Here is a 12,679-nt window from a genome sequence, read left to right on the forward strand (position 1 = left end):
TACCAAATTTCAACTTTCTAGGACATACCATTTTTGAGTTATGCGAGATACATACGCACATACGCACATACGCACATACACACATACGCACATACATACAGACGTCACGAGAAAAGTCGTTGTAATTACCTCGGTGATGGTCAAAATGGATATTTCGCGTGTCTATACATTCTTAGGCACTTTTCCGCATGTGGTCGAATCGAAAAAAAAACTCAACATTCATTTGGGGGTGAGCAAAATGGAAATTAAGGGCGATTTTTGAGTGAAATTTTTTTCGCGAATACAATACTTCCTTTTTTGTAAAAGGAAGTAAAAAATTAAAAATGTCAACAATCACAAATGCTTTAAACTGCCTGATTCTTACAGACAATGGCTCTTAAATAAATCCGGTTTGCTTCAGCAGTGTTGAGCCAAAGCAGCTATGTACTTCCATACTTACAGAATATAGCGGTTTTTTAAAAGGAAAAACCAAAACCTCTTTTGAGCTATTTCAGGGAAGAAAACTATCTATTAAATACTTCTCTCTCTCTCTCTCTCCATGTTTTTGGCTGTATTTCGTATATTGGACTTCCAAAACTGAAAACAAACAAATTGTATATGAGGGCTAAAAACATGGAGTTAGGGTAAGATTTAGGGGGGATAATTCAAGTAAGCTAGAAGGTAACATTTCCGAAGTTGTAATTCCTTCGAATTTCAAACAAAGTTTGAGAACACCAGAAAGTGAAGATTTGCAAAACGCAATGGCTCAAGAAAATCAGGTGATCTGAGAAAGAAACGTTTACGAATTGGTTCCACTGACTGAGAATTATTAGAAAGAAAAAAGGGTCAAGATGGGGTTTTTGATTTAAAAATAAATGAGCAGAATGACATAATGCGCTTCAAGGCCAGACTGGTAATTTTGGGTAACCACCAGGTATGGGGGGATAGTTTTCGAAGGTGTTCTCTCCAGTAATTTTCTTTAATTTGATTAAGGCTTTCTTTTCAAATTTTTGTGTATAAGCTACAATGTGTCCATTTCCAAGTGCATGTTTGTAATGCGTAACTATATGCGGATTTAAAAGAGGAGATTTATGAGACAACCTGAAGGATTTGTTGATCCCTGAAATCTAAATTTTTTCTGCAAATTAAATAAATCATTGTACCGATTGCTCCAGTACGGCCGTAATTGGTTCCATGAAATTGGCGGAGTTTTTGAGAAATTACCATTTAAGAAGCTTAAATAAGTATTTGTGTGTACAAAAGTACAGTTTACTTCGGTTAATTGAATACTTAAAGTATACCAAAGACTACAAACTAAATTTAGGGGCCATGGAAAATGTCACAATAAATGCCTCTTTTGATTCAGATTACGCCTCTCGAATCACGACGACTGGATTTCAATGATGGGGGGGGGGGGAGCTTGTAGTGTTTTTTTAATAGGGTACGAATAATATGGTGTACATTCAAACAAAAATGCGTAGCACTGTCAACGATGGAAGTTAAGTATATTTCAGTTAGTGAGCAATCTAAGGAAGTTATGTGGATCAAAAGAATTTTAAATGAATTGACCACGAAAAGAGTTCAGAATTTTAGATTGAATAATAGTACTCTGTACTGTGACAATCTAGCTCCGATCGATTTTTCCAGTTCTGCAATACAAAATAGCAGAATTAAGCAGATTGATGTGGGGAACCATTTCCTAAAGAATTTGATTGATGAAAATGAATTTGAAATTAAAATTTGTTGAAAGTAAAAATAATTTAGCTGATTGTTTTACAAAACCTTTCTCAAGGGAGAATTTACGTAAGGCTTGTGCAATTCTTTAGAATTGCAATAACATTTTTCTAGAGTGTTTTTTTTCTTTCTTTCTTTTTTTTTTTTTTTTGAAATGTTTCAATTATTCCATTATGTTTAAATTATAATTTGTGCACACAAACGGTATGGCTTCTGTAATATATTTTTATTTTTTATTCATGTCTTAAAGTATTTTCTTTTTTCTATGTGATGGCGTGCCAAGAAGGAGAGAATTTGTTAGCGAATATTTTGTTCCTGTCCCTCCAGCGCACGGAAAAAAAAATGTAGTTCGTTTCATTTTGAATTTGTCCCCGGTGATATGGTTGCGGTTAGGTATTTCGGAAAATTTTAAACTATAAATTTCATTCTAGCCGTTTGCATTTACCTCATTTAAATTAATTCACTAATGAAATATTGTTTCTTTGAGTTTTGTGGTATGAAAATGTGAAGAATCACGTAATTTGTGACCTGGATATAAACTGAATTGAATGGAATAATGGGTGGTCTCATTGCGGTTGTGTTCCCTGTGGAATTTCAAAGAAGCCTCTAGTCTGAGCGATGTTGCGATGATTCACTTAGTGACATGAATAACGGCAACAGAATTTTTAAGTATCTCTTTTCATTTATATTTTTGTGTTTAAGGATGTAATTTGTAATCACAAATGCTTACTAGTTTTAGAGCGTTCCTAGCCACTGAAATGTATCCTACGGCCTGCGTGCCATATTGGGCCTCTGAAAGTGATTTTTGTGGCCAGTTGTCAGGTTCTATGTTACAATCAAGAACTATGTATTGGAACAAGATAAACTAAATTTTATTTTGTTTGAAATGTGATCGGTCATATGATTCACTTAAGTCTGAGTTTTTTTAATTTGTCCCTTCACAATTGTTAAGTCGAGGTTATATAGTATTTGTAATGGAATATTTTGACTTATTAAATATTAAAATATTCAAACCTAGATTTACCCTCGAATACTAAAAACGAGTTTTTTTTTTATTATTATTATTTTACGTTATCGGAATAAGGAAAATGCAGCTTACAATTTAAGAGCAGTATTTGAGTGGGTTTTAGTCTCTGAGAATTGCGTCCCACACGAAATAAAAATTCCGTTTTTGATAGCTGTTTTAAAAAAACTTCATATTCGTCTATCTCGTCTAGTTGCGCACTATAAATCGTATAACTTAAAACTTGGCGATAAAATTCTAAAAAATTAGCTGTCTCAATTCTAATGAGTGATGTGTTTTACAGTGATTTTTGCAAGTGCAGTGAGAGATAACATAATTCCATGTTAAAGTTGGGAAACGAAACTGCACCTCCCAGTACTATGTTTTAATATCAGGCCGCAATTCATAATTATGACTCATAAGTTAAATGATTAACATTTTCAGCCGTTTACGAAAAACTGGGATTCATATTGAACACTCGTGTTTTGTGGTATCACGGGCTTTAAAATAAATGTGATGTATGTTACGGGCTTCTGCATATAAGTAGATCGTACAGAACTAAATGAGCCGCTTTTTACATGTACCAATATCAGTTTCGTAACAGTTAATTCGCAATCATTTAGCCTAAATTCCAAAATACATTAAATGTGGCATTTCACAGGTTACAAGAATCTCAAAATAAAACGAAAATCTTTCATGTAAAAAAACAAAGTTTTGGTTAGATTCCTTTCATTACTTCTCGAGAAGTAGCAGTCACCAGTATAGAGAAAAAACGTTCGATTGTTCCACCTAGGGGCGTGCACAGAAATTTTGGGGCCCCACCACAAATGAATTCCACTGCCCCCCTCCATATTCTTTACCCCCACGCCCCAACATTTATTTAACCCCTCATTTTAAAAATCTCGGGTCCCCTTTACCACTTTAGGCTCGTGCCCAGCCAACTGATATGTCCATCCCCCTTCTCTATGCACACTCCTGGCTCAGCCCCATTTTGAGCTATTTGCACCAAAATTGAATCAGCACCTGTACCCTCTACGGTCTACAAATGGATCAAATTTTGTTTGCTTCCGCCGGTTACTTCTTGAGATATAGCCAGGCACGCATAACCGAAGAAATGTTCGATTTCTCCACTCCCCTTGGAGGAATTCAAGCCAATAGCTAATGGGCACCAGTTCAAATGGGGGCACATATGTGCACCGAATTGCATTCGATTTCACGAAGTAGTTTTGTTCTAGAGTGCCCACAAAAAAAAAAAGAGGTTACACATTTTCAGACAGACAGACATGTTCCAGAAATGATCAAAATGGACTCGGCACACCTCAAAACGTGTTATCCGTCAAAATTCGAAAATTTACACTAATCCAATACACTTTCCTCTAAATATTATAGATATAGAACAAAGTAAAAAACAGAAGTTTTTCCACATTAGCTGCTCTAAACATTTGTTACTTCTCTCGCTCGACTATCCCATTTCTTCTCTTTCGTTTTGGAGTGACAAGGACAAGTGTAGGTAGCATTTGACGGATCCGTCTCGCTTCCCGCCGTTTGCGGGGGTATTGGACGCGTCACGTGGCCGTATGGGCTGATGCCTTCTAAAAATACACGAAAGGACACCGAGTGTAGTGGCTCCGAACCTTCACCTTTAGAGGGGGAAAAAAAATTGAGCGACAAATTCTTTTTAGACGTTTGAAAAATTGCTCTTTTCCAGATCTCGGACGTTATCGGATGCAGAACTGAGAGCACTCAACTCTAATATAAATTGTGGTGTAGAATATGCATATCGAAAAGCAAAGCTTCCATTCATCATGATAAAAGGTGAAATGGACACGCATGCAAATAGTGAGATAATTTGTAATCAAAACGAGCTGATGTGTGCATCACATGAATTCCTTTTACATCAATTTCAAGTTATTTCCTCCATTATTGGCAATTTTAATGTAATTCAATAGTTAACTCTCTAAATATCACCAACAGTGGCCAAATTGAAATCAGATCAAAAAAAAAAAATTGATAAATTTGTCGTCAAGTTGGCGACATATCGCCAAGTATTTGCATAAATTATAACACCATTCGAGTTAGCATTGAAATTAACATTGATTTCTCCCCGCGTAAATCGAGACCTAATACACTCTTGTTTGTGAAAATTGCAACACCACGAAGGACTTAAGCGAGTGAGCTGAATATTGCAGGAAATGTAAAGTAGGGCATGATATGCAAATGATTAGAATTGCAGACCGGTAGCGCATGCGTATGCTGAGCAGCGCTTTCTGAACGGCGGATCGAACCGAATATAAATAGACGGCTGTATAGCGAGGCGTGTATGATTACTGGTGGTTATATGCTAGAGTCAACGTTAACTAAACCTTTACTATGCCTCTTCGACGAAAGAAAGCAAAATTTGAGCAAATTTCGGAGTTTGAACAAAGCAGAATCGTCGGCCTTCGTGAAGCTGGATTGTCTTATCGTGCAGTAGACGCTCGTGTGCAGCGTAACAACAGCACAATCATGCGCGTTTGGAAGCAGTGGACGGACGAGGGTCGGACAGCTCGGAAATCGGGAGTGGACCCCGAAATATGACGTCAGCTCGCGATGACAGACATTGGTGCGTATGGCGCTGACGGACCGCATAGCTTCTTCTAGACAATTGGCAGCAGTGCTCAAAAGCTACAGGTGTTTTATTGTGTGTGCTTCATCAATTCGGAGATGTTTGCTGCAGCGTGGGTTGCGCGCAAGGATTCCTGTCATGCAAAACCATCGCCGCCTGCTGCTACAATGGGTCAATGTCCAATGTGCATAGGAGCTGGCGTGCTGATTGGCAGTTTGCACAAACAAGTGTATAATCCATTTCATTTACTTTTTCAATCTTTTATAAATTCATTTGCGTATTAGTAAATTAGTTGTTCCATTCACAGTCTTTCATTTAAAAATTCTCTTATATTTGTTTATTAATTCACTTATTTTCTTACGTCTTAACTTATTTATTCGTTTATTGTTTCATTTTATTTTCATTTCCTCTTTCATTCTTTTATTTACTTGTTTCTTCTTTCAAAAATATCTTCAACAATCAAATAAAAAATATTTCAAAAGAAAAATATTTTATTTTTCACTTTGCTCCATGAAAAAAAAAGGGAAAAATTTTCACTTTTATTTAAAGGTACAAATTTACTATCAAAAATTAGAAATAATGTTTCAGTGCAAGTTTTATTATAAAATATAGTGTTCTATCTTTATGTACCATAATTTTCAAAACAAATTTTCAATTTGTTCAATTTGAACAAAGAAAGTGATCTTAACCATTTCAATTTGTCTCACATTCCCCTACTTATGTGTGAATACCCGATTTTATCGTTCGGCAAAATTTGAGTTCCATTCGGAAACTTGAGAGTTTTCCACCCTCCCAAACATTTAAGTTCGGGTCGCCCCTGGTTAGCATGTAGGACGTGTTTATCCGCTCGTTAAACAGTTAATCGCTTACACACAAACGGTTTTAATCCCCAATACAGAAAAAGTGAAGAGTATAATTCAGAAGTTCCTTTAATCAAGCAACTCTTAGAACCACACTCTTATTCTCTCTGCTCGACACACTTTCGTTTGTAGGGCAAAGAGATTTATTACGCAATTCATCTTGCCGCAAAATATCAGGCCATTTGCCAGAGCTAAATATTTAGTCTTAAGTTTTATTTCGCTATTAAAACTTAAGAAATCAGGTTTTAATGTAATCGCGTGCATAGCACACGAATTAAAGTGTCAGTTTCCATACTCTTGCATCCAAAAGATCGGATTATCTTTATATATATAATAGCCAATAATCGAGTAACGCTGTGACGTCACTAACACTGAAACTCGCGCCATAACATGCGTGATGGCATTGTTTCACTGTTGAATCACCGAAAATTCAGTAAGTTATTAATAGTTTGATAATATTTGGCAATGTTTGATATGCAAGAAAATGCTTTATATAGTGACAAGGCTGAACTGGATCTGGTAACTTAACTGGTTTACTGGTAAGACTATAATTTTAGAAGAATGAAGAAACGAAAAAGTGGTCAACAATGAACGCTATCTACTGGAGTTTAGGGTAAATCCACTGGAGTTAGGTAAAATTTTCAACTGTCAAAATATCACCAAACAATTGCTTCGTTCAAATGTAGAAGCAATTTTCACCCGTCATACCTTGACGGGCGATTTTCTAGTTATTAATATATTTTGGAATTTAAATGAGCATTCGCAGGTCATTTAATTTTGGACGAGTTTTTGACATCATTCATCAGAACTACGTTATCTTATAGAACAGGAAAGTCCAACAACTCGATTGCAGAACAATTTTTAATTATTAGACAATTATCTTCTTCACGCTTTTCTTGCATAAAAATCAAGAATAAACATCGTTATTTCTTGAGCAATTCGTATACTGTAAGTAAAGAGTAAGGACACATATACTACAATGAAGTCCTTTAAATGGGAAAAGATCTAACATGACATTGGGGGGGGGGGGGGGGGGGATGGCTTGTATGCATGATTTTAATGTTAGACTTGTTTCATGAGTTACTTAATGGTAAATCACCATTATCAGGGGCATCCCCTTCCACCCACAGAGAGAGAGAGAAAGGGCCACTTAAAATACAGCATCCTAAAAATTTCAATAGTGCAATCTGCGCCATGCCCCCTCTCATGGGCACCCCCACCATATTATTTTAAAAATACTTTATTTGTACCTCTTATCTATTTATAAAACAAAAAATTTGAAAGGTAGAAAGCGACAAAATTAGACCAACATAAAATAGTGTTGGTTGGGTTAAGTGGATCATATCAAAACTCCCCTCAAACTAACATATGTATATGGCTTTAATACTTCTTTTACATTGATCATGTCAAATTTCATCACAGTCATTGGTTTTGCATATACTTGTCTTAATGCAATTTTTTCCCCGAGACAAAGAACTTATCTTTACTAATAATAAAGCAGTAAGTCTCTCTGTCCGGAGGATGTCTGTAGGATGTCTCTCTGGATGTCTCTCTGGATGTCTGTAGGATGTCTGTGACGCGCATAGCGCCTAAACCGTTCGGCCGATTTTCATGAAATTTGGCACAAAGTTAGTATGTAGCATGGGGGTGTGCACCTCGAAGCGATTTTTCGAAAATTCGATGTGGTTCTTTTTTTATTCCAATTTTAAGAAAAAAAAACTATCATAAATTACGAAATTATCGTAACGTGGAACCGTAACATGGGCACAAGCCAATTGGCGAGATACGAAATTATCATAACGTGGAACTGTAATGTCGGTACAAGCCAATTGGCGAGAAAATTCACCATACATTATTCTTTATCTTCTTTACTAATAATAAAGCAGAAAGTCTCTCTGTCCGGAGGATGTCTGGATGTCTGTAGGATGTCTGGATGTCTGTGACGCGCATAGCGCCTAAACCGTTCGGCCGATTTTCATGAATCTTCTTTATCTTTACTAATAATAAAGTAGAAAGTCTCTCTGTCCGGAGGATGTCTGGATGTCTGTAGGATGTCTGTAGGATGTTCGTAGGATGTCTGTGACGCGCATAGCGCTTAAACCGTTCGGCCGATTTTCATGAAATTTGGCACAAAGTTAGTATGTAGCATGGGGGTGTGCACCTCGAAGCGATTTTTCGAAAATTCGATGTGGTTCTTTTTTTATTCCAATTTTAAGAAAAAAAAACTATCATAAATTACGAAATTATCGTAACGCGGAACCGTAACATGGGCACAAGCCAATTGGCGAGATACGAAATTATCATAACGTGGAACTGTAACGTCGGTACAAGCCAATTGGCGAGAAAATTCACCATACATTATTTGTAAATATACAAGCGAACCAAAAGACCTTTAATTTTTGTATTACGGGCGAAGCCGTGCGGGTGCTACTAGTGTTAAATAAAATCTTCCGAAAACAATTGTTCTGGGATTTCAAGCAACGTTTTTCAAAGAAGCGATATACAGGTGTCCCCCCCCCCCCAAATGTTTCTCAACCCTCTTCCCCCTTTTCATTTTTTAGCTCTCTTTTTGAATTTTATTTATCTATTTTTAAATATTTATTTATTCTGAGTCCTATTATTATCATTATTATTTTTTATTAGAAAAGTTCTGTGCTACGCCAATGACATACACACCATGGGTGCAAGTTTGGTGATGTGTTCAAGACGGAAAATATTTTCAGCCCCCCCCCTACCCACATGCGGGCTTAAGGAAAAATTTGTATGTATAAATGTTGTAGATTTTAACAATGCCAGTTTTGGAATCTGTTTGATTTAAATTTTAAGCCTTAAAATTGTAATATTTAAGTGATTTGACATCACAATTCCAAAAAGTCTAAAATCCGGCAATAAAAGAGGGAGAGGGGGGGGGGGTCTGGGGGTCTCCCCCATAAATTTTTTCAAATTGAAGTCCAAAAAACGCTATGGTAGGCCATTTTGTTAAAGTTCAGGGAAAGGAGGGGTTCAAGGACTCTTACATCAATTATTTCAATTTGATAGTCCCAAAATCACAATATTGGGCAACCTTCGAAAAATATTAGAGAAGGGGTAGGGGGACGCTATGGGCTTTTCCTGAAATTGAAGATTTAAAAACAAATTGTAATTTAAATTTCATAACGTTTGTACGCTTTTTGAATGCACTATTGAAGGGATGAAGTTCAGGAACCCACCTTCGGTAACATTTCGAAATTGAAGTTTCAAAAACGCAATTTTAGACGATGTTGGATAATGTAAGGGGTAAAAGCGTTTGCAGCACCCCACCATTAGTTTTTTGCCGATCGTAAACATTTTTATTGTAGCAATAAAATCGCTTAAGGACATAAGATTTTTACTTTTGCAACATAAATCAGTTCTGATCGGAAAGTCTACCCAAGGTAGCGCTAAAAAACTAGAAAAGAAGGAAAGGTGGGGGAAGGGTAAAGCCGACTAATGATAATGAACTGTCACCATTCCCCCACACAGTCTTCATTTGAAAAAGAATTCTTTTATAAGATAGAATTAGCAATAAAAAAACGCTTCAGTGAAGTAGATATATTTTTTAAACAAGGTACCCTTTCCAACATTCATTAATTAAAAAAAGAAATAGGGGAACCGAATCCTAACCCCCAGGCAGGGTTCCCGAATCACATCCCTCTTAACGCACTCAAATATAGTCTAAAGTGGAGCTTTAAATATTTCAGCATCAGAGAATTTTCGGAAGAGATCTCCCGAAACCCTTCCTCTGAATTCACCACAAATGTCCTAAATTTCAATTTTTAAGGCTTCAGTTTCTAAATTGTTTTGTAGGAATAGTACCCCTCTTACCTATAAACATGACTTATGACCGCCTAAAAATTTTAATACTTTAATTTTGGAAACTTTTTGAAAGAATCTTCCTACATCCTTCCCCCTTAAGTCAGTCAAAGATAGCCCAAAACAAAGCTCTAAAAATTTCAGAAACGAAAATATTTCGGGCTGAGGGTGCGGAATACCCCCCTCCTCTCATTGTGTTTACTAAATGCAGTGTAAGTTTTTGTTTAAGGTTAATTTTTCTATTGAGAGAGAAACTCCCTTCCACACATCGCCAATGACAACCCAAAGTTTTAAGACTTCAATTTCGAAAACGTTTCGAGAAAGACCCCTGAATTCCCTAACTCTTAACTCACTCAAAAATAGCTGAAATAGCATCTCAATACTTCGGGGAGAGAGGAGAGACCCCCCCCCCCGAACTCTTTCCTCTAAGTTCACTAAATTTTACTTAAATTTACGGTTTCCCCTTTTCATCACCGAAGATTTAAGAATTTAAATTCTAAAACGTATTGAGAGAAAACCTTCGAATTCCCTCTTCTTAAGTCTTCCAAAGATTACCGAAAGCTGAGTACTTCAGCTTTGAATATTTTTTGGGAAAGGAGAACCCCGAACCCCAAGATGGTCTTAAGTTGCGCTTTTAGGACTCCAATTTCGGAATTTCGCCTAAAGAGAGCGTCCTTCCTCCCTCTTAACATTTCCAAAGACAGCATGAAAGTTTTAAGACTTCAATTACAAACACTTTTTGGAAGAGGGTCTCAAATGCCCTTTAACTTAAGTCATTTACGTATAGCTTCAAATAGTTTTTAATACATCAGCTACAAAACATTTTCATGTTAAAACACCAAAACCATCTCTCATAAATTCACCAAAGATTGCCTAAATTAGTGTTTTTAAGTCTCCAGTCTTCGATTTTTTTCAAAACCTCCCCCTTCCCGCTTTTACATCATTAAAGACAGCCTAAAACTTTTTGACTTTTAAATTTTTAAGGGTTTGCAGAGGAGAAATATCGAACCACTCCTAGCTTCAAAAATATTTTCAATTCAGTTTTTCGATATTTTATACTGTAACCCGTGAGTAACCCCCCACCCCGCCTTAGATTGTCCAAGATATCAACGTTTTAATTTGCGAACAGATTATCCTCTTTGCAAGAGCAGCGTTTTTTCGCAAACTCGTGCTCCGTTATTTTTCTTCTTTCCTTTCTCTCTCCCCCCCCCCTTCCAATATTCCCAGTCTAGCGAGTGTTAGATTCAATGACAGAATTTAATGTTTCCTCAAGTCTCTGTCAAAAATGCAGGAACGGTTGCCCATCGGTGTTTCCAACCAGCAACTCCTTGGTCAATGCAGTGAGTTGGAAATAACAGAGCTACACCTAAAAAAAAGTGAAACAGCGCGAGTCGAAAAGCCACTCCTCCAAAAGCACGTTGCAAACAAAACGAGCCCATGGCGGAAAACCGAGAAAATGTCGATGTAAATTCGTGGTTATGGAACGGTCCAGTAATATTAAAGCATATTTTTCAAACACTCAATTTTTCTTTTTTCATTAAAAACTAAAAGAAAGTCATAGAATTTTTCCGTCCCGACCTCCGTCTCGGAAATTTTGTCAAGACGGAAATCCGTCCTGAGACGGAAGGTCTTGCACCCATGATACACACACAAACTAAATAAATGAGTGAAATAGAATTTAAGCAGAAAAAAATAAAATAAATTCAATAAAAAGGTAAACATCCATCCTATTTTTTGATGGCGCAACTTGAGCCATAATCCCACCCTGTGTGTCTAAATTAAAATACTTATTATGTTTTTTAAGTGTTAATCAAACTTTAATGCATAGTTTAACTGAAAAAATAAAGTGAAAACTGCAATAGGAAGTTTTACACTAAGTATTATTGATAAGTGTTTTAGAGGATGAGTTCCGATTACCCCGTACATTTTTAGGGGTAAGTAGGTGCCCTCATATTAGTGACGATTTTAAAACGAAAAGCAATTATAATGAAGAAATTTTACGGATGAAATACAAGATAATTATGACCTAGTAGAAATTGATAGTTCAGCTACAAAACTGCAGAAGCAGGTGACTATAAACGTTGTTTTGTCTTACTTTACAGGTGACTATGCATTTGAAACTAGCATAAAAAAAACTCCGTAAAATAGTTAGTAGCTTTAATTTTGGAAGCAGATGATACAAATGAAAGAATTGGAGATAAATTTACAAGAAAATACAAATAGCATTTTATTGGTCGGATCCAGATGATGTCTGACTTATTACTGAGGATGAAATGATAGTAATTCTCCCACAGTCCAACTTTAAATAGATGCTGCCATTTAGTATGTCCTCTTTTTTTTTGGAGTAATCACGATTGCTTATTGTTCTCATGTGACTGTTTTGAAGTCCTATTCTTTTATTTCCCCCCCGCCTCCCTCTGCAGCACCACCGTCGACCGGCTCCTCACGATGCTGCTCCTCTAGCGAAAACCGTCTCGAGGTTGCGTCCATATCCTACACCCACACACATACATACAAACACCTACACACACACTCATGCCTGCACACAGACACAAACACACATGCCTTGATACACACACACACATACACGAACACCTACACACACGCGCGTACACACACATGAACTACACAACACGCACCCACATGCATGCATACATACACACACGC

This window comes from Uloborus diversus, chromosome 1 (assembly GCF_026930045.1).
Source record: "Uloborus diversus isolate 005 chromosome 1, Udiv.v.3.1, whole genome shotgun sequence".
Lineage (NCBI taxonomy): Eukaryota > Metazoa > Arthropoda > Arachnida > Araneae > Uloboridae > Uloborus > Uloborus diversus.